This window comes from Ursus americanus, chromosome 28 (genome assembly GCF_024610735.1).
Source record: "Ursus americanus isolate L20-20 chromosome 28, mUrsAme1.1.p, whole genome shotgun sequence".
NCBI lineage: Eukaryota > Metazoa > Chordata > Mammalia > Carnivora > Ursidae > Ursus > Ursus americanus.
In genome coordinates this window covers 26,710,564-26,730,751 of record NC_142154.1, presented here as the reverse complement: position 1 = coordinate 26,730,751, position 20,188 = coordinate 26,710,564, and the positions used below count along the sequence as shown (strand labels likewise).

At 41.5% G+C, this 20,188-nt stretch overlaps 1 protein-coding gene and 1 pseudogene across 1 annotated transcript in view; one reads left to right on the top strand and one right to left on the bottom strand.

The window, feature by feature from the left end:
- TMEM266 (transmembrane protein 266) overlaps window positions 1-20,188 on the bottom strand; it is a 120,576-nt gene that overhangs the window by 90,011 nt on the left and 10,377 nt on the right. The gene's annotated exons all lie outside the window — the stretch shown is intronic.
- On the top strand, window positions 3,335-18,558 carry LOC123790721 (large ribosomal subunit protein eL21 pseudogene; annotated as a pseudogene).

Sequence of the window (20,188 nt, the reverse complement as noted above, 5' to 3'; positions counted from 1 at the left end):
ATTATTCACTGACATCCAAAAAGAATTTGTGCCAGCTTGCAGTATGACATCCAAAGTGTGGCCACTAAAGGAAAAATAAAAGCTCAAAACCATGTTCAGATAAAAATACAGAAAGATTATAGGGGGAAAAACCCAGCTAAGCTTTGAACACGTATTGCTTTGGTAAAAAAAAATAAAATAAAACAAAGAGCAAAAAACAAAACAAAACAAAACAAAAAAACAATCCTCAAGAATCTAAGCTGATACAATTATTATAATTTAGTTGTGGGCTTTCAAGTCCTTTCTACTCCCTGACCTCAGTTTCCTCATCTGTCAAATGATGGGGTTGAACTTAATGATCTAAAAATCTATGTCAGTGTTGTTATTCTGTGATTCTGTCTTTCTAGAAGCCGGAACAGAGTGTCCACTCTACACTTCTCTCTCTTTTCACCCCATGGCCCTGGGGGCAAATGATGACTGACATATGGACATACTTAAGCTATGTTTTCCAAACTCCCTGACATGAAGAGAACAGACATAGTCTGGCATCAGCAGAAGCCACTCATCCAGTTTATTCAACGTTTACTGAGCACATACCATAGGCAGGGCATGGTGCCAAGGCTATGGAGATAAGCCAGAGAAATCTAACAAAGATGCTGTCCTCAAGAGATTTTCAAAGGCAACTGTAGTAAAGTAAACATTGGCAGGTTCTAAAGAGGGCAGAGACAAAGCACTATGAGAGCTCAAAGGATGGAGAGGCCATTTTTTACTGAAGGAATTTGGGATGCTTTTGGAGGAAACTCTTTCATATGGCCTTGAAGTAGGGGTAGGATTTTTAAATGATGAAAGCACCCTATGCACATAGTAAAAACAATTCAAATAGTTCAAAAATGTATAAAATGACAGAAAGTAAAGGTTTTCCCCTCAGCCTTCCACCCCTAGTCTTAACCTACAGAGGCAACTACCCCAGGTTACTTTAAAAAATATACTTCAACATCTTGTCTGCTGCAACAAGTTGGGTTAGTATATCCTGTCTCTTCGGGGTGTGTGATGAGGTCATTGGCTCCTGGATACTTCTCTCTGCCCTTCCTGAGGAGACAGAACAGTGCAATCTAGAGGTAGGTCCTGGAGCCAGACAATGAGAGTACCAGTCTCAATGCTTCCAGTTTCTAGCTGCATGACTTTGGGCAGCTTACTTCACCTCTCCATACTTCGGTTTCCTCATCTGGAAAATGTATATTAAAATACCACCTAACTCGTAGCATTGGTATGAATTCAACAACCTACAAAAGACTTAGTGATAGTGACTAGGACATAATAGGTATTCAATAAATGTTAGCTATCATATTGTTCATATTCTTCTCAACAAGCCAACTTTGAACGGTTATATCAATACTTTTTACATGTCACAGTTTAAATAATTTAGATTCTGTTCTGAAGCTATATAAAGTTTTGCATGCTTTGCAAACTGCTCATAAATTGAATTTAAAACTTCAAAACCAATAAGGAGCATTTATGTTTATGCTTATATTCACTGCAGAATCAGAGTGTGAATAAATCATCACAGAAAGGGATAGAATACTGTTTCATTGAACCCATATTGCTGGATGGAAATATTCAAGTATGTGGGTTTCTTTTTATTTTCTTTTTTTTAATACTCCATCAAATTGCTCAAAACCATGCCATATTTCAATGTGCTTCATATTTGGTCCAGACTTCTTGACAGGTTTTTCTTTATCTTTCTGAAGTTTCTCATTGCCTTTTTTCTTACGGAAAGTAGAAATATATGTTTTCTTTGTGATAAGGTCGCCCAGATCCCTAACTTTCCTGTTAAACAGTCAATTTGGGACACATCACTCTACGGACCTGCTGCATGACTCTCGTCCTGGCTTGGCTACATTTTTTTCTCTCACATCCCATGTCTTCTTCTTTATTGGATCCCTTTTATCTTTGCTGGAGTACATCCTCAAGTAATTTTCCTCAGTAAAATTGTGTGGAAAGGAAACCTTCTGAGTCTTTATTGTCTGGATGTGACATTATTTTACATTGTACTTTCTCTAAATTTTCTCCTCCTACTTCAACACAGTGGCTTCCATCTCTGGCCTCCAACAGAGCAGTTTTGCTGTTAACCAGTGATCAACTAACTACCAAAAACAGTGGACACTTTTTAACCCTACACCTTTCTGTAGAATTTGACATTGTTGATTGACCCTTTGATTCTTAAAATTCTCTGTTCTCTTGCTTTTGGGGACACTATGTATTCTTTGTTTTTTCCTCTTTCTCTTTTTATTTCCTTTGAGGTTTTTCTTCCTCTTCATAACCCTTCAAAACTGGTATTTTTTTATGTCCCATCTCTGTCTACTGATGGTCTTTCTCTGCACGGGCTTTCTGAAATAGCTCATCTAACATTAGGGCTTCAGCCACCATCTGTGTGTTGAAACAGAGCTCTAACTAAATGTTGCATAAGAATTTCAAAATTAGTATGTCCAAATCTTAATTCATTATCTTACCTCTGTCCAAAGGCTGTTTCCACTCTTGTTGTTTTAATTTTGGTTCATGGAGTCACCATCCACCCAAATCTCCTTATTTAAGAACTGTGGAGTCATTCTCAACCTTTCCCTCTTTCTCATCTCCCAACCAGGTGCCAAGTCTTGCCAAGTCTACACCAGAAACATCTCTGGGATTTCATCATCATCTCTGTTCTCACTGCTACCTTAGTTCAAATCCTCACTATTTCTCACTTGGATTACTGAAACAGCCTCCCAACTAGACTCTCTGCCCCCAGCCTCCCCGGCACCCATCTCTTTACCCTTCATTCAGCTAGTTATCTTCCAAAAAAATTTTTTTTGTTATCATGCCTTTCCCTATTTAAGACCCCACCTGTCTCTCTACTGCATATAGAACAAAGCTTAAAATCCTTAGGATCACACACAACACTTTGCAATTTACTTCTCTACATTTATTTACATTTTCAACCCTCTCTCACCTTTCAACCCCATATTTTCTACACTTAAGCCACAGAAATTTCTGAGGATCCCATCCCTCTCATGCACTGTTCCCTGCACAGTTTTCTTACTGTTTTGTTCCTAAGTTCTTCAAGTCCAGTTGTTCCCTATACATTCCCAGAGTACCCTGCTAATAACTTCTGAACTTACGATATTGTTGATATCTATTTCCATCTTCCTTTGTAGCTATGCTGTCCAGTTCTGGGGCACCAGGCCTATGCTTTACTTGCTGGTATCATCAGCACCCAGCACAGGTCTAACCACTAGAAGATGCTGCAATTCGATGTTGAGGGAAGAAAATAAGACAGAACCTTGGGGAATGATCATGTTCAGGAGCAGGAAGAGGAGCCATGGTGAAGGTCAGGTGAGAGTAACAACCCCGCAGAGCAGTAAAGGGCTAGGGGAGAGAATTCCAAGGACGAGGAGATGGCCAGGAATGTTGAATGCTGCAGGGAGGTTGAAGATGAGGCTGGGTAACAGGTCACTGGATCTGGAGAAACATTCCAGTAGCATGAGAAAGGAGTGGAGATTTAAAGGGCTTAGGAGAGAGGGAGTGGTGAGGAAGCAGTTCTTTCCTGACCTGACTACTACAGCATTTGACATCCACCCTTCCTTTACTGAATCACTTTCCCCTTTTTGGCTTCTATGATGCAACATTTTAACATCACCTCAGATTCCTTCAAGGGCTCCTTGTTCTCCATCACCCTCTAAATGTCAAGGATTCAAGGGTTCTGTTTTTAGCTCTTGTCTCTGCTTACTGGATAAACTCGCCTATTCATGACAATTTCAATGATGTCTACCTCTAGACAAACCCCCATCCTTATCTCCAGCCTGGGAGTCTTCCCAGGGTTCAGGCCCATATTCATTCATTTATTTATTTTTATTTTAAAAAGATTTTACTTATTTATTTATTTGAGAAAGACAGAGAGAAAGAAAGAGTGTGTGTGTGCACAAGCAGGGGTAGGGGCAGAAGGGGCGGGAGAGGGAGAGAACCCCAAGCAGACTTGGCCTGAGGCTCCACCCCATGACCCTGAGATCATGACCTAATGGACACTCAATGGACTAAGCTACCCAGGTGCCCCCAGATCCATATTCAGTTCAGCCCACTGGACATGTAGATGCCCCAGAGGTACAACAACCCCACATTTCTGAAACTCAACTCATCTCCTACAACCAAAACTCTCCCCCCAACACCTGCTTCTCAATTTCCACCAGTTATACCTCTACTACCAAAGGGTATAACCCCACTACCACTGCTTAAATCCTGGCCCTAAAATTTCTCAGCTGCATTATTACAGTCTCCCCAAGTCAATCCTCAATCCCTTCTTCCAGCATTCTCCATCCTGCTTCCAAAGATGTTTTTTCTCTAACATGTAAAAAAAAATTGATGCATAATTTACACACAATATCGCACACACTTGAAAATTGTACAGCTTGATGGGTTTGAACAAAACTGTCATCCCAACTGAGATACAGAATATTTCCATTGCCCCAGGAAGTTCCGTGATGAGTCTTTGCAGTCGAACCCGTGACACCCAGAGTCAAATACTGTCCTAATTTCTAGCACCAGAGATTGGTTCTGCCTATTCTTAAACTATGTAAATGGAATCACGTGGCATAGACTATTTTGTGTCTGGATTCTTTAGTTCAACACAATGTCTGTGAGATTCATCTAGGTTATTGCATTTATCAGTAGTTTGCTCTTTTATATTGCTGAGTAGTGTCCAATTGCATGGATAAACCACAATTTATTTTTCCACTCACCTGTTGATGAAAAATTGAGTTGTTTCCTGTTTGGGGTCTTATGAAAAAGCTGTCATGAGCATTTTTGTAGAAGTCTTTTTTGAATATATATTTTTAATTTTAGGTAAATATCTAGGAGTAGAAATGTCAGTTTGTAGTACAGGTGTATGCTGAACTTTGTAAGAAGATGCCAAACAGCTTTCCAAAGTGGTTATACCATTTTATAATTCCACCAGTCATGTATGAGAGTTCCAGTTGTCAAAAGGAGTTTTTTAAAAATGCATATCTGTCATACTATTTTCCTACTATAAACTCATTTCTGGATTTTTCCACACAGGTTCGAAATCCACAGGACATAGGCAAGGCCCTCCATTTTCTGTGTCCCAATTGTCCAGCCTCATCTCTTGCTGTTTCTCCACATGCTCCCTTCTTTCCAGTCATACCAATCTCCATTCCCTCAACTCATGAAGTTCTTTCACAGTTTTGCATAAGCCCTTCCCTCTACCACAATGCCATTTTCTTCCTCATTTGCATACCTAATGCCTACTCATATTTTCAGAGGTGTTTGCTGATTACTTCACACCTGCACCCACACCCCTGTGAGCTAATTGATGCTATTCCCTGCTCCCCTGACGTACAGGGTTTAACTCCATTATAATACTCTGCTTGAAGTATTAGAATACATTATTTCCTTCTCTCTACCTGACCAGTTCCTGAAAGACACTCTCCTGTTCCTTCTACAATTGAATGATGGCCTACCTCCAGAGAGACATTATGCTAGGAGCTGTGTATAGAATGAGGAGTAAAAACAGTCATGGTCCAGGCTCCCACAGAGCTTAGAGTACAGTGGAAAAGACAGTCAAGTAATTACACTCATAAATGCAAAATTAGAAACTAAGTTAAATGTTCTAAACAAAAGGAATGATGAGTCTATAAGAATGTAAAAGATGAATCTGTTGTAAATGGGGTGGAGGAGGGGGCATGAAAGGAAGGTTTCCCTGAGGAAATAATGTTTGAATTGGCTTCAAAAGGAGGCACAGGAATTAAGTAGGTGAAGTGTGCTCCCTCCTTGCAGTGAGAGAGAATCTGGGACTGTTCAAAAAAACCTGAAACTAAGCAGGTAAGGACAGAACAGAGACTGATGGCTCCACATGAGGGCAGAGAGCTGGGCAAGGCCAGAACACAAGTTGCTGAGGACTTGGTTCCTATCTTGCTTGAGACCAGGGAGCAGGAGAACTGGTAGTACTGCCCTTTGCCGACAGCTGTGATGGCTGCGCATTGTCTGTCATTGTATCCAGCACACGGTCGTGCGTAATAGACATTTATGAATAAATTTTAGAAGTATTCAAGAAGTGGACAGCTAAAGGAAACAGACTACATGTATCCTGACTGGGCTGCAGCATTGAAGGAAGAGTGTTTTTAAGAAAAGACACAACTTAAAATTTGTTGAGGGACTACAGCCAACCTGGATCAAGAGATGAAGTACGTAAATACAGTTTTTTTTTTTAGATTTTATTTATTTATTTGACAGAGAGAGACAGCTAGCGAGAGAGGGAACACAAGCAGGGGGAGTGGGAGAGGAAGAAGCAGGCTCTTAGCAGAGAAGCCTGATGTGGGGCTTGATCACATAACACCGGGATCATGCCCTGAGCCGAAGGCAGATGCTTAACGACTGTGTCACCCAGGCGCCCCCATAAATACAGTTCTGGCAGAGTTGGGAAGGGACGGCAATCAAGAATACAAAGATTATGAATTATCAATGAGGATAAGATGGCAGAGGAGTAGGGGACCCCTTTTTCAGCCGGTCCCCTGAGTCGAGTTGGATAGGTACCAGACCAGCCTGAACATCCATGGAATCAGCCTGAGACGCAGGAAGATACATCTGGATCTCTACAAATGAACATCTCCAGCGATGAGTATTGAGGTACAAAGCGGGGAGCCATGAAACCGTGCACAGATATAGGAAAATAAACGGAAGAGGAAGGGAGCCGCTGCATTCGGGCCCTGGGAAGCGGTAGCCACCTGCAAGGGGGAGTGAGCGGACTGGAGGACCAGCACCCGCGAGAGAGCGGACTGAGAACATGAGCGGGGGAACGCGCGACCAGACTGAAAACCGGAGCTCCGGTGTACTCACTGGAACCAGACTGAGACCGGGAGCTCCAGAGTGCGCGGGGGCAGCTGGCGGTGTTAGAAACACAAAGGACAGAGATGCACCGGCCCTGGAATGAGGGCTGGGACACCGAGTGGGGGGGGCGCACATTCCGGCACGCTGCAGGGTTGAGCAGCACCAACAGAAACAAGAGTTAAAGTGGCCAGATAATCAGTGGAGAATGGTCCGCGATCCCTCTGTTCTGAGACAGAGGCTGATATTCGGCCACTGATGCTCTGACTCTCAGAAGAGGCACAGCAAACCACCAGGGAAAGCCACCAGAGAACAAAAGCCTGGAAATACTGGCTCACAGTGTGCCCACCCCCATACCCCCTCGCAAGGGACATGGAGACTCTACCCAAACAGGGTTGTCTGAGTATCAGCACGGCAGGCCCCTCCCCCCAGAAGGCAGGCTGAAAAATCAAGAAGCCCACATCCCTAAGATCCCTATAAAACAAGGGCACAAGGTCTGGGTCCAGGTGAATAACTTGGGCTCTGGACAACCCCGCAACCTCTCCTCATCAGAATGACAAGAAGGAGAAATCCGCCCCAGCAAAGAAAAGACAATGAGTCTGTGGCATCTGCCACAGAACTAATGGATATGGATATAACCAAATTATCAGAAATGGAATTCAGAGTAACAATCGTCAAGATGATGTGTAGACTTGAAAAAAGTATTAACGAAAATGTTAATGAGAATATAGAATCTCTAAGGGCAGAAATGAGAGTGAATCTGGCAGAAATTAAAAATTCTATGAGCCAAATGCATTCAAAACTAGAGGCTCTGACGGCCAGGGTGAATGAGGCAGAAGAACGTATCAGCGAACTGGAGGATGGGTTAGAAGAGAAAACTAAAATAGAATCTGGACGTAAAAAAATCCCCGCTCAGGAATGTACATTACGGGAGATTACTGACTCAATGAAACGTTCCAATGTCAGAATCATCGGCATCCCCGAGGGGGTGGAGAAAAACAGAGGTCTAGAAGAGATATTTGAACAAATTGTAGCTGAAAACTTCCCTAATCTAGCAAGGGAAACAAACATCCATGTCCAAGAGGCAGAGAGGACCCCTCCTAAGCTCAACCACGACAAACCTATGCCAGGTCACGTCATAGTGCATTTCGCAAATATTAGATCCAAGGATACAGTATTGAAAGCGGCCAGGGCAAAGAAATTTCTCACGTACCAAGGCAAAGGTATCAGAATTACGTCAGACCTGTCTACACAGACCTGGAATGAGAGAAAGGGTTGGGGGGGGGCATTTTTAAAGCTCTTTCAGAGAAAAACATGCAGCCAAGGATCCTTTATTCAGCAAGGCTGTCATTCAGAATTAATGGAGAAATAAAGACCTTCCAGAATCGCCAGTCATTGACCAATTTCATAACCATGAAACCAGCCCTACAGGAGATATTAAGGGGGGTTCTATAAAGGTAAAAAGGCCCCAAGAGTGATACAGAACAGAAAGTCACAATCTATAGAAACAAAGACTTTACTGGCAACATGGCATCATTAAAATCATAGCTCTCAATAATCAGTCTCAATGTAAATGGCCTAAATGCTCCCATAAAACACCACAGGGTTGCAGATTGGATAAAAAGACATGACCCATCCATTGGCTGTCTACAAGGGACTCATTTTGAACCTAAAGGTACATTCAGACTGAAAGTAAAGGGATGGAATACCATCTTTCACGCCAATGGACCTCAAAAGAAAGCTGGGGTAGCAATTCTCATATCAGACAGGTTGGATTTTAAACTAAAGATTATAGTTAGAGACACAGAAGGGCACTATATTATTCTTAAAGGATGTATTCAACAAGTGGATATGACAATTATAAATATCTATGCCCCCAACAGGGGAGCAGCAAGATACACAAGCCACCTCTTAACCAGAATAAAGAGACATATAGATAAAAATACATTAATAGTAGGGGACCTCAACACTCCACTATCAGAAATAGACAGAACACCCATGCAAAAAATCGACAAAGAAACAAGGGCTTTGAATGTCATACCCAACGAGTTGGACCTCATAACACTACACCCCAGAACCAAAGAATACTCATTCTATTCTAATGCCCATGGAACATTCTCAAGAATAGATCATGTTGTGGGTCACAAAACAGGTCTCAACCGATACCAAAAGACTGAAATTATCCCCTGCATATTCTCAGACCACAACGCTCTGAAATTGGAACTCAACCACAAGGAAAAATTTGGAAGAAACTCAAACACTTGGAGACTAAGAACCATCCTGCTCAAGAATGATCCGATAAACCAGGAAATCAAAAATCAATTTAAACAATTCAAGGAAAACCAATGAGAATGAAAACACAATGGTCCAAAACCTATGGGATACTGCAAAGGCAGTCCTAAGGGGGATATACATAGCCATCCAGGCTTCACTCAAAAGAATAGAAAAATCTAAAAGGCAGTTTTTATATTCTCACCTCAAGAAGCTGGAACAGCAACAGAAGAACAGGCATAATGCACGCACGAAGAAGCAGTTGGCCAAGATTAGAGAAGAAATCAATGAATTAGAATCCAGGAGTACAGTAGAGCAGATCAACAGAACTAGAAGCTGGTTCTTTGAGAGAATCAATAAAATAGACATACCACTGGCAAGCCTTATCCAAAAGAATAAAGGACCCAAATTAATAAAATTATGAATGAAAAAGGAAGGTCACAACCAACACCAATGAAACGGGAGGGATTATTAGAAACATTTATCAAGAGCTTTATGCCAATAAATTAAGCAATCTGGAAGAGATGGAGGCCTTCCTGGAAACCTATAAACTACCAAGACTGAAACAGGAAGAAATCGATTTTTAAAACAGGCCAATTAATTATGAAGAGATTGAGTCAGTGATAAACAACCTTCCAAATAACAAAACTCCAGGCCCGGATGGTTTTCCTGGGAAATTCTACCAAACATTCAAAGAAGAAATAATACCTATTCTCCTAAAGCTATTTCAAAAAATAGAAATGGAAGGAAAGCTAGCAAACTCATTCTATGAGGCCAATATTACCTTGATCCCCAAACCAGGCAAAGACCCCATCAAAAAGGAGAATTATAGACCGATTTCCCTAATGAATATGGATGCCAAAATCCTCAACAAGATCCTGGCTAATGGAATCCAACAGTACATTAAAAGGATTATCCATCATGACCAAGTGGGATTCATCCCTGGGATGCAAGGGTGGTTCAATGTTCGCAAATTGATCGGTGTCTTAGATTTTATCCAGAAAGAAAAATTCAAAAATCATATGATTCTCTCAATAGATGCAGAAAAAGCATTTGACAAAATACAGCATCCTTTCCTGAGTAAAACCCTTCAGAGTGTAGGGATAGAGGGTACATTCCTCAATCTCATAAAAACCATCTATGAAAAGCCTACAGCAAATACCATTCTCAATGGGGAAAAGCTGGAAGCCTTTCTCTTAAGATCAGGAACAGGATAAGGATGCCCACTCTCGCCACTATTATTCAACGTAGTACTAGAAGTCCTGGCAACAGCAATCAGACAACAAAAAGGGAAAGAAGGTATCCAAATCGGCAAAGAAGAAGTCAAACTGTCTCTCTTTGCAGATGACATGATACTCTACATGGAAAACCCAAAAGAATCCACCCCCAAACTTCTAGAAGTTATAGAGCAATTCAGTAATGTGGCGGGATACAAAATCAATGCTCAGAAATCAGTTGCATTTCTATACACAAATAATGAGACTGAAGAAAGAGAAATTAGGGAATCCATCTCATTTACAATAGCACCAAAAACCATACATTACCTTGGAATTAACCAGAGCTGTAAAGGATCTTTATTCTAGAAACTATAAATCACTCTTGAAAGACACTGAGGAAGACACAAAAAGATGGAAAAATATTCCATGCTCATGGATCGGAAGAATTAACATAGTTAAAATATCCATGCTACCCAGAGCAATCTACACTTTCAATGCTATCCCGATCAAAATACCGATGACATTTTTCAAAGAACTGGAACAAATAGTCCTTAAATTTGTATGGAACCAGAAAAGGCCACGAATCGCCAAGGAACTGCTGAAAAGGAAAAACAAAGCTGGGGGCATCACAATGCCGGATTTTGAGCTGTACTACAAAGCTGTGATCACAAAGACAGCATGGTACTGGCATAAAAACAGACACATAGACCAATGGAACAGAATAGAGAGCCCAGAAATGGACCCTCGGCTCTTTGGGCAACTAATATTTGATAAAGCAGGAAAAAACATCCGGTGGGAAAAAGACAGTCTCTTCAATAAATGGTGCTGGGGAAATTGGACAGCTACATGCAAAAGAATGAAACTTGACCACTATCTCACACCATACACAAAAATAAACTCCAAATGGATGAAAGACCTCAATGTGAGACAGGAATCTATCAAAATTCTAGAGGAGAACATAGGCAACAACCTCTATGACATCGGCCAAAGCAACCTTTTTCATGACACATCCCCAAAGGCAAGAGAAACAAAAGATAAAATGAATTTATGGGACTTCATCAAGATTAAAAGTTTCTGCACAGCCAAGGAAACAGTCAGAAAAACTAAGAGGCAGCCCACGGAATGGGAGAATATATTTGCAAATGACACTACAGATAAAGGACTGGTATCCAGATCTACAAAGAACTTCTCAAACTCAATACACGAGAAACAAATAAACAAATCAAAAAATGGGCAGAAGATATGAACAGACACTTTTCCAATGAAGACAGACAAATGGCTAACAGACACATGAAAAAATGTTCAAAATCATTAGCCATCAAGGAAATTCAAATCAAAACCACACTGAGATACCACCTTACGCCAGTTAGAATGGCAAAAATAGACAAGGCAAGAAACAACAATTGTTGGAGAGGATGTGGAGAAAGGGGATCCCTCCTACATTGTTGGTGGGAATGCAAGTTGGTACAGCCACTCTGGAAAACAGTGTGGAGGTCCCTTACAAAGTTAAAAATTGAGCTACCCTATGATCCAGCCATTGCACTACTGGGTATTTACCCCAAAGATACAGACGTAGTGAAGAGAAGGGCCATATGCACCCCAATGTTCATAGCAGCAATGTCCACAATAGCTAAATCGTGGAAGGAGCCGAGATGCCCTTCAACAGATGACTGGATTAAGAAGATGTGGTCCATATATACAATGGAATATTACTCAGCTATCAGAAAGAACGAGTTCTCAACATTTGCTACAACATGGACAGCACTGGAGGAGATAATGCTAAGTGAAATAAGTCAAGCAGAGAAAGACAACTATCATATGATTTCTCTCATCTATGGAACATAAGAACTAGGATGATCAGTAGGGGAAGAAAGGGATAAAGAAAGGGGGGGGGTAATCAGAAGGGGGAATGAAACATAAGAGACTATGGACTATGAGAAACAAACTGAGGACTTCAGAGGGGAGGGGGGTGGGGAATGGGATAGACCGGTGATGGGTAGTAAGGAGGGCACGTATTGCATGGTGCACTGGGTGTTATACACAACTAATGAATCATCGAGCCTTACATCGGAAACCGGGGATGTACTGTATGGTGACTAACATAATATAATAAAAAATCATTAAAAAAAAAAAAAGCAAGGACAGCATGGAACTGACACAAAAACAGATACATAGACCAATGGAACAGAATAGAGAACCCAGAAATGGACCCTTGGCTCTTTGGGCAACTAATCTTTGATAAAGCAGGAAAAAACATCCAGTGGACAAAAAAACCAGTCTCTTCAATACATGGTGCTGGGCAAATTGGACAGCTACATGCAAAAGAATGAAACTTGACCACTCTCTCACACCATACACAAAGATAAACTCCAATTGGATGAAAGACCTCGATTTGAGACAGGAATCCATCAACATCCTAGAGAAGAACATAGGCAGCAACCTCTACGACATCAGCCACAGCAACTTTTCTCATGACACATCTCCAAAGGCAAGAGAAACAAAAGATAAAATGAACTTGTGGGACTTCATCAAGATAAAAAGCTTCTGCACAGCCAAGGAAACAGTTAAAAAAACTAAGAGGCAGCCCACGGAATGGGAGAATATATTTGCAAATGATGCTACAGATGAAAGACTGGTATCCAAGATCTACAAAGAACTTCTCAAACTCAATACGCGAGAAACAAATAAACAAATCATAAAATGGGCAGAAGATATGAACAGACACTTTTCCAATGATGACAGACAAATGGCTAAAAGACACATGAAAAAATGTTCAAAATCATTAGCCATCAGGGAAATTCAAATCAAAACCACACTAAGATACCACCTTACGCCAGTTAGAATGGCAAAAATTGACAAGGCAAGAAACAACAATTGCTGAGAGGATGTGGAGAAAGGGGATCCCTCCTACACTGTTGGTGAGAATGCAAGTTGGTACAGCCACTCTGGAAAACAGTGTGGAGGTCCCTTAAAAAGTTAAAAATTGAGCTACCCTATGACCCAGCCATTGCACTACTGGGTATTTACCCCAAAGATATAGACGTAGTGAAGAGAAGGGCCATATGCACCCCAATGTTCATGGCAGCATTGTCCACAATAGCTAAATCGTGGAAGGAACCGAGATGCCCTTCAACAGATGACTGGATTAAGAAGTTGTGGTCCATATATACAAAGGAATATTACTCAGCTATCAAAAAGAACGATTTCTCAACATTTGCTGCAACATGGACGGCACTGGAGGAGATAGTGCTAAGTGAAATAAGTCAAGCAGAGAAAGACATTTATCATATGATTTCTCTCATCTATGGAACATAAGAACTAGGAAGATCAGTAGGAGAAGAAAGGGATAAAGAAAGGGGGGTAATCAGAAGGGGGAATGAAGCATGAGAGACTATGGACTCTGAGAAAGAAACTGAGGGCTTCAGAGGGGAGTGAGATGGGGGAATGGGATAGACTGGTGATGGGTAGTAAGGAGGGCACGTATTGCATGGTACACTGGGTGTTATTCGCAACTAATGAATCATCGAACTTTACATCAGAAACCAGGGATGTACTGTATGGTCACTAACATAATATAATAAAAAAACATTAAAAAAAGAAGAATACAAAGATTATTAGTTTTGAAAAAGAAGAACAATTCTTCCTTTGAGGTGAGAGAAAGGGCAGGGAAATGGAGAAAGCTCTAAAGAAAAAACACTGATGGGAGAGACATTATTATAGTCACGTGGCTCTGGTGACACGTTCCTAAATCCATGTGATGTTGTCAGCCCCTTTGTCTCAGCTGTGCCATGGATCCTGCCCATGACCACAGTCAGCAGATTTATGGAATGGTGACCGTACAACTGATGAAGTGCTAGAAGTGTTCACTTACATTCCCCATCTCACTAAATTTTCATAATAACTCTGCAAAGTATAGAGTTTTAGGCCCAGGTCACAGATATTTATGGAACTCATGTTCCGAGAGGTTAAGAAGCTTGCCTGGGTCTACAATGTCAGTGAGTGGCTGACCTAGAATTGGAATCCAAGTCCATCTAACTCTCCCAAAAGGAGCCACAGCAACTTGGGATCCTGGTCACTCTTCCCTTCTCACTGGTTTCAGATGTTTTGATCCAATATGGCTGGAACATCATCTTTAGTGAGCCTAGGCACAGGGCAAGGTGGTAGAGGCAGTTTTTGTCTACAAAATGAGTTTAATTTGCATAATGTGACTCCCAGGGTCTCGAATGAATGAGGAATAAAAAGGAAGTTTGGGAACCTGGAATGTAATATTCTGACATAAAACACATTATCCTCTTATTGAGATGAGAAGGATCAGAAAGAAGCCAATACTGGCGTGCATCACAGGTTAACCCAACTAAAGATGGGACAATGACTTGTCCATAGTCAATGGTATGGCAGAAGAATACTATGGAGATGTGTCTTCCTGTCATCTTCAGAGCTCAGTACACAAATGCCACCATAAGAATAACTTGGGTGGTAAGTAGAGTGATTATGGGTGGGGCAGCCCTAAAAGAGAAACCTATCCCATGGAGAGCCACAAAGCTGTAAAGGTCCTGTCAGGAGACAGGTGGCCACACCAGCACAGAATAGCAGGTGGTGTGGGAACCAGCCCCACCTGTAGAGAACAGTACTGCCGGAGTGATCTCAATTCGAGGAGGGCAGGAGAGCCCAGTCTAGAATGGTGCTCTTAGGGATCTTAATAGAAGACATTATTGTGTATCACTGCTGCCACCAGATAGGGTGGCCTCTTGGTCATTACCAAGTTTCTTTATGATATCTTATAATTTGCACTTACAAATTGGGGCCTACTTAGTCTGTTGCTGTAGTTGACTCATATTTGTTTAGCATAACCAAAGACTCAGTCAAGCCTTGGCATCTTTTCCAACTGCAGGAGCTGTAGTGGGTTGAACAGCGTCTGACCCCCCCCCCCCGCCCCAAGTTCATGTCTACTCAGAACCTCAGGACACAACTTTATTTAGAAGTAGTTTGTAATAAGTTAAGATGAGGTCATACTAGATTAGGGTAAGCCCTTAGTCCAAAGACGTGTCCTGATAAAAGACAAAAGAGAAGTCATAGAGGAGAAGTCTACCTGAAGATAAAGGCAGAGACAGCCACAAGCCAAGGAACACCTGGGGCCACCAAAAGAGGCAAGGAGAGATTCTCCTCTGGAGACTTCGGGGGGAGTGTGGCTCTGCCAACACCTAGATCTTCTGGCCTCCGGAACTGTGAAGAAATAAATTTCCGTTCTTTTAAGCCACGTACTTTGTGGTGCTTTTTTTACAGCAGCCCTAGGAAACTAACACAGGAGCTGAGGTTGTTCTTCCTAAAGGGACATGTTGAGGGGCTCTCCAGCCCCTAGCAGCCCCTTAGGGTACCCCCATATATATAAGTACCAAGAAAAAATGTCTCCCAGATTTTGAATTGAGGGAGAAGTGTGATGTCTCCTGAGGTAGCATGGAGGGCTCAATGATAACAGCAGATAGAATCTGGAAGACCCAAAGGCTGCACATCAAAAGGTCTTATTGTATGGCTTCAGTTTGGCAAATTTACTAAGTGTCAGGATGTGGCCTCCAGTTTTGTCAATCTCAAGGTTGAGTTCACCTAAGCATGATTAGCTAAATCATGCTAATCAAACTCACAAGAAATAAAAATTGGGCTGCAAATGTATTCATCTGTACAGGTGCGAGAAAAAGACAAAGCTGCTCTTGCAGTATCCAAAATGCTCAGGTTCACGACCAGGGGCTAAGTCAGCACACCTGGAAGCTGATCAGTGACTGTAAGTTGCATGGATTCAAAGCAAGGAGGCAGAGTACTACCCAGTAAATAAAAAGGAGGGGACTCCATCCGGGCGTTGAGAAGCCCAGTAGCCCTCCCTGAACCACAGCAACGTATTCAGGCTTGAAAGTCTGTGGCATTCACTACAAGTTTCTAGGTCTCTGGCTTCTGTTTATATTCTGGGGCCAACTGCCCCACATCTACCCACGTAGCTTTCCTAGGTGTTAAATAATTAAGTCTAAACTTGTTATATTATACTTATGTTCTGAACTGGCCTCCCTAAGTCCACAAACCAGGTCACCTTAACTAATGTACTGGGTTCTTCCAAATTCACATTTACAATTTGCTTATTCCCCTAATAACTAATACCACCTGTATGAAATTCCTCTGGCTGTTATAACAAATTACCACAAACTTGGTGGCTTAAGAGAACAGAAATTCATTCTCACAGTTCTGGAGGCCAAAGGTCCAAAATCAGTGTGTCAGTAGAGCTGTCCTTCTCTCTGGGGGAGAATCTGTTCCTTTGCTTCTTCCAGTTTCTGGTCACTTCAGGTGTTCCTTGGCTTGAATCCACATCCCTCTCTTCTGTCTTTGTGGTCACACTGTCATGTCCTCCTCTGCTCTGTGTCTAATCTCTCTCTGCCTCTCTCTTATGAGGACACCTGTGATAGTATTTTTCCAACCACTGATAATCCAGAATGATCTCCTCATTTCAAAATCCTTCACTTAATCACATCTGAAAGGGCCCTTTTTCCAAATAAGGCAATACTCCTAAGTTCCAAGGATTTGAGGTGGATACCTTTTGGCCTACCACACCGCCATTTGTGGATTTTGAAGACTGGGACCCATCTGTCTTGATTTATCTTCAGTGTCTCATACACGAATGGACTGAATAGGTAAAGCAATCTTATCTCTAAATTCTAAGGCATCTCACTACCACTAAATACTACCAACATCCCTCTAAAAGGTAATCCAGAACCTCTATACCAAAGACTTCTCAAGCACAGGTCAACATGATAGGGTTTCATGTGTCCATGATTCAAAGAAATAATATTTCTGACAGTGAATTCATCCCTTCAGGTCAATCTGTCAGTATAAATGTAATCACAATCAGCATCATCTCTGACTATGATACCAAGTATCTTATGTGATTATCTTCTGCCCTACCTGTTCAAATCCTTTCCACCCTTTCAGGCCCAGCTAATGACCCACCTTCCTGGGAACCCCCCATGATACTTTCTTACCCTCACACCTCATGATCCTGTCCTTTGAGTTCTTCCTGCCCTACCCAGAAGAATCATTTCTCCCTGGGACTTGGTAAACTCTTCCTGAGTGGGATTTTCTTTCTCAAATAAGACTCAATGCATTAATATAGTATATTGTTGGACTTTTATAAAATAATTGTTGGTTGATGAATGTAAAGGGAACTCTTGATTGTTAGAGTGCAGATTACAGTCCACAACAAATGAAGACTGTTCTCTCTGCTGAGCCAGAAACAAAACAAAACAAAACAAAACAAAACAACACTGGTTTTCTTGGAGGGCCCAAGAGAAGAGAGGATATTTGTTTTGGGTCAACTGACTTAGAAAATTAGGTGACTGTCTCCTGGAGGATGAGATGTTTAACAGTGAACTAGAAGAGAATGCTGTCTCACATAACTGGTAACTGGTAAGACAGTCAGAAATCGACAGAAGTGATTTTCTAGCAAGAAGACTGGTGGGAACTACCGTCTTCCAGTAATGCACCAAAATGACCAACACAAAGAGAGAGAGGAGAGGTACCTGCTATATGTTCTCTAGGCCTTTTAGAAAACAAGGAGTTGGGGTGCCTGGGTGGCACAGCAGTTAAGCGTCTGCCTTTGGCTCAGGGCGTGATCCCGGCGTTATGGGATCGAGCCCCACATCAGGCTCCTCTGCTATGAGCCTGCTTCTTCCTCTCCCACTCCCCCTGCTTGTGTTCCCTCTCTCGCTGGCTATCTCTATCTCTGTCAAATAAATAAATAAAATCTTAAAAAAAAAAAAGAAAACATGGAGTTGTTCCTTTGGCCACATACATGCAAATCTACAAGAAAGGTGATATTATGGACATCAAGGAAATGGGCAGTGTAGAAAAAGGAACACACCACAAATCTTACCATGGCAAAACTGGAAGAGTCTACAATGTTACCCAGCATGCGGTTGAGATTGTTATAAACAAACAAGTTAAGGGCAAGATTCTTGCCAAGAGAATTAATATATGTATTGAGCATATTAAGTGCTCTAAGAGCCGAGATAGTTTCCTGAAGTGTGTGAAGGAAAATAAGAAAAAGAAGGAAGCCAAACAGAAAGGTCCTTGGGTTCAACTGAAGTGCCAGCCTGCTTCAACCAGAGAAATACACTTTGTGAGAACCAATGGAAAGGAGCCTGAGCAGTGGGAACCCATTCTCTATGAATTCATGGCATGGTAAGTGTAAAAACAAACAAACAACAAATAACAGACCTCAAGATTAAAAAAAAAAAAAAAAAAGAAAAAAAGAAAGAAGACCCTGGTTCCTGGAGTCACATTTCAACTACAAGCCAGGATCTTCATATTGCTAAATGCAATGCTCAACCACCTTAGACAGACACAACTGATCAGTCATTCTTCCTTGAATCACTCTCTTCTCTCTACTTTCAGGAGACCATACCATCTGGTTTTTCTCTCTCCTCACCAGATGTTTTTTCTCAGTTTTCCTTGCTAGGTCCTTGTCCTCCTCCTCTTGACCTCTAAATGTTGACATGCCCCAGGGCTCTTTACTCAGACCTTTTATCCATCTATGCTCCCTGCCAGGGCCTAAGTGAGCTCACTCAATCTCATGGCTTAAAATGTCATCCACACATGCTGTCTTCAGAATTTTTATCTCCAGCCCCATCCTTTCCCCTGAAATCCATATTTGCATATCCAACTGCCTACCTGACATCTTCGGTTAGACATCTACTAGACTGTAAAAATGAAAACTGAAACACAATTCTTCATTTCCCCCCACCTAAAATCTCCTCCTCCTTCATCTCTTCCTCAAAAAATGGCAACTTCCTCCTTCCAGTTGCTCAGGCCCAAAACACTGATGTTCACCTTGACTCCTCTTTTTCTCTCCTATCCCACACCCAATCCATCGGCAAATCCTACTGGCTCTAGCTTCAAAATATATCTGGAATTCAACTACTTGGCCCCTTCCACTGAAGGAGGTCCAAGCCACCGTCTTGATCCAAGCCACTGTCCTCTCTCACCTGGATTACCAAAGTAGCCTCCTCACTGCTCTCCTGTTTCCTCTCCTACCCCTGCAGTCTACGTCCACACAGCAACCAAGTACACCTTCTAAAACAAATTAAATCATGCTGCTCCTCTGCCTTCAATTATCCAAAGATGTCTCAACAAATTTTAAATAAAATCCAAATTCTCACCATGGAATACAAGGCCCTGCAAACTCCCTTTCCAGTTTTATTTCCTATCCCCTTATCACAGCAGTCTCCTTATACAGGCCTCCTTGCTGTCCTCAGCAAGTTATTAAAATGCCTGTATAATATTTTAAAATATAAAATATAACAGGTATAAAGAGGAAATTGTGACATCAATAATATAAATTCTGTGGGTGGAGGTGTAATGGGGTAGAAGTTTTGTATTTAATGGATACAAAGTTTTAGTTTTGTGAGATGACAAGAGTTCCAGAGATGGGTGGTATTGATGATAGCGTAACAATGTGAATGTATTTGAGGTCACTTAACTCTGCACTTAAGGATGGCTAAAATGGTAAATTTCATTATGTGTATGTAACCATAATTAAAATTTTTAAAAATCATGCATAATATGCCTCAAAGGATAGGCACAAAAGGTAAATAATAACTATAGTAGGATTATAGATGATTTTTTCCTTATTGCTAAAAGTGTTTCCAATTTATGTATTACTTATGTGTGATTTTTATGTATTACTTCTACAATGGAAATACATCAAAAGCTGTGTATAAAACTTACACCTGAAACTTATATAACTTACACAAACACAGGAATAGACTCATATAGAGAACAAACTGGTGGTTGCCAGAGGTGTGCGGGGTGGGGGC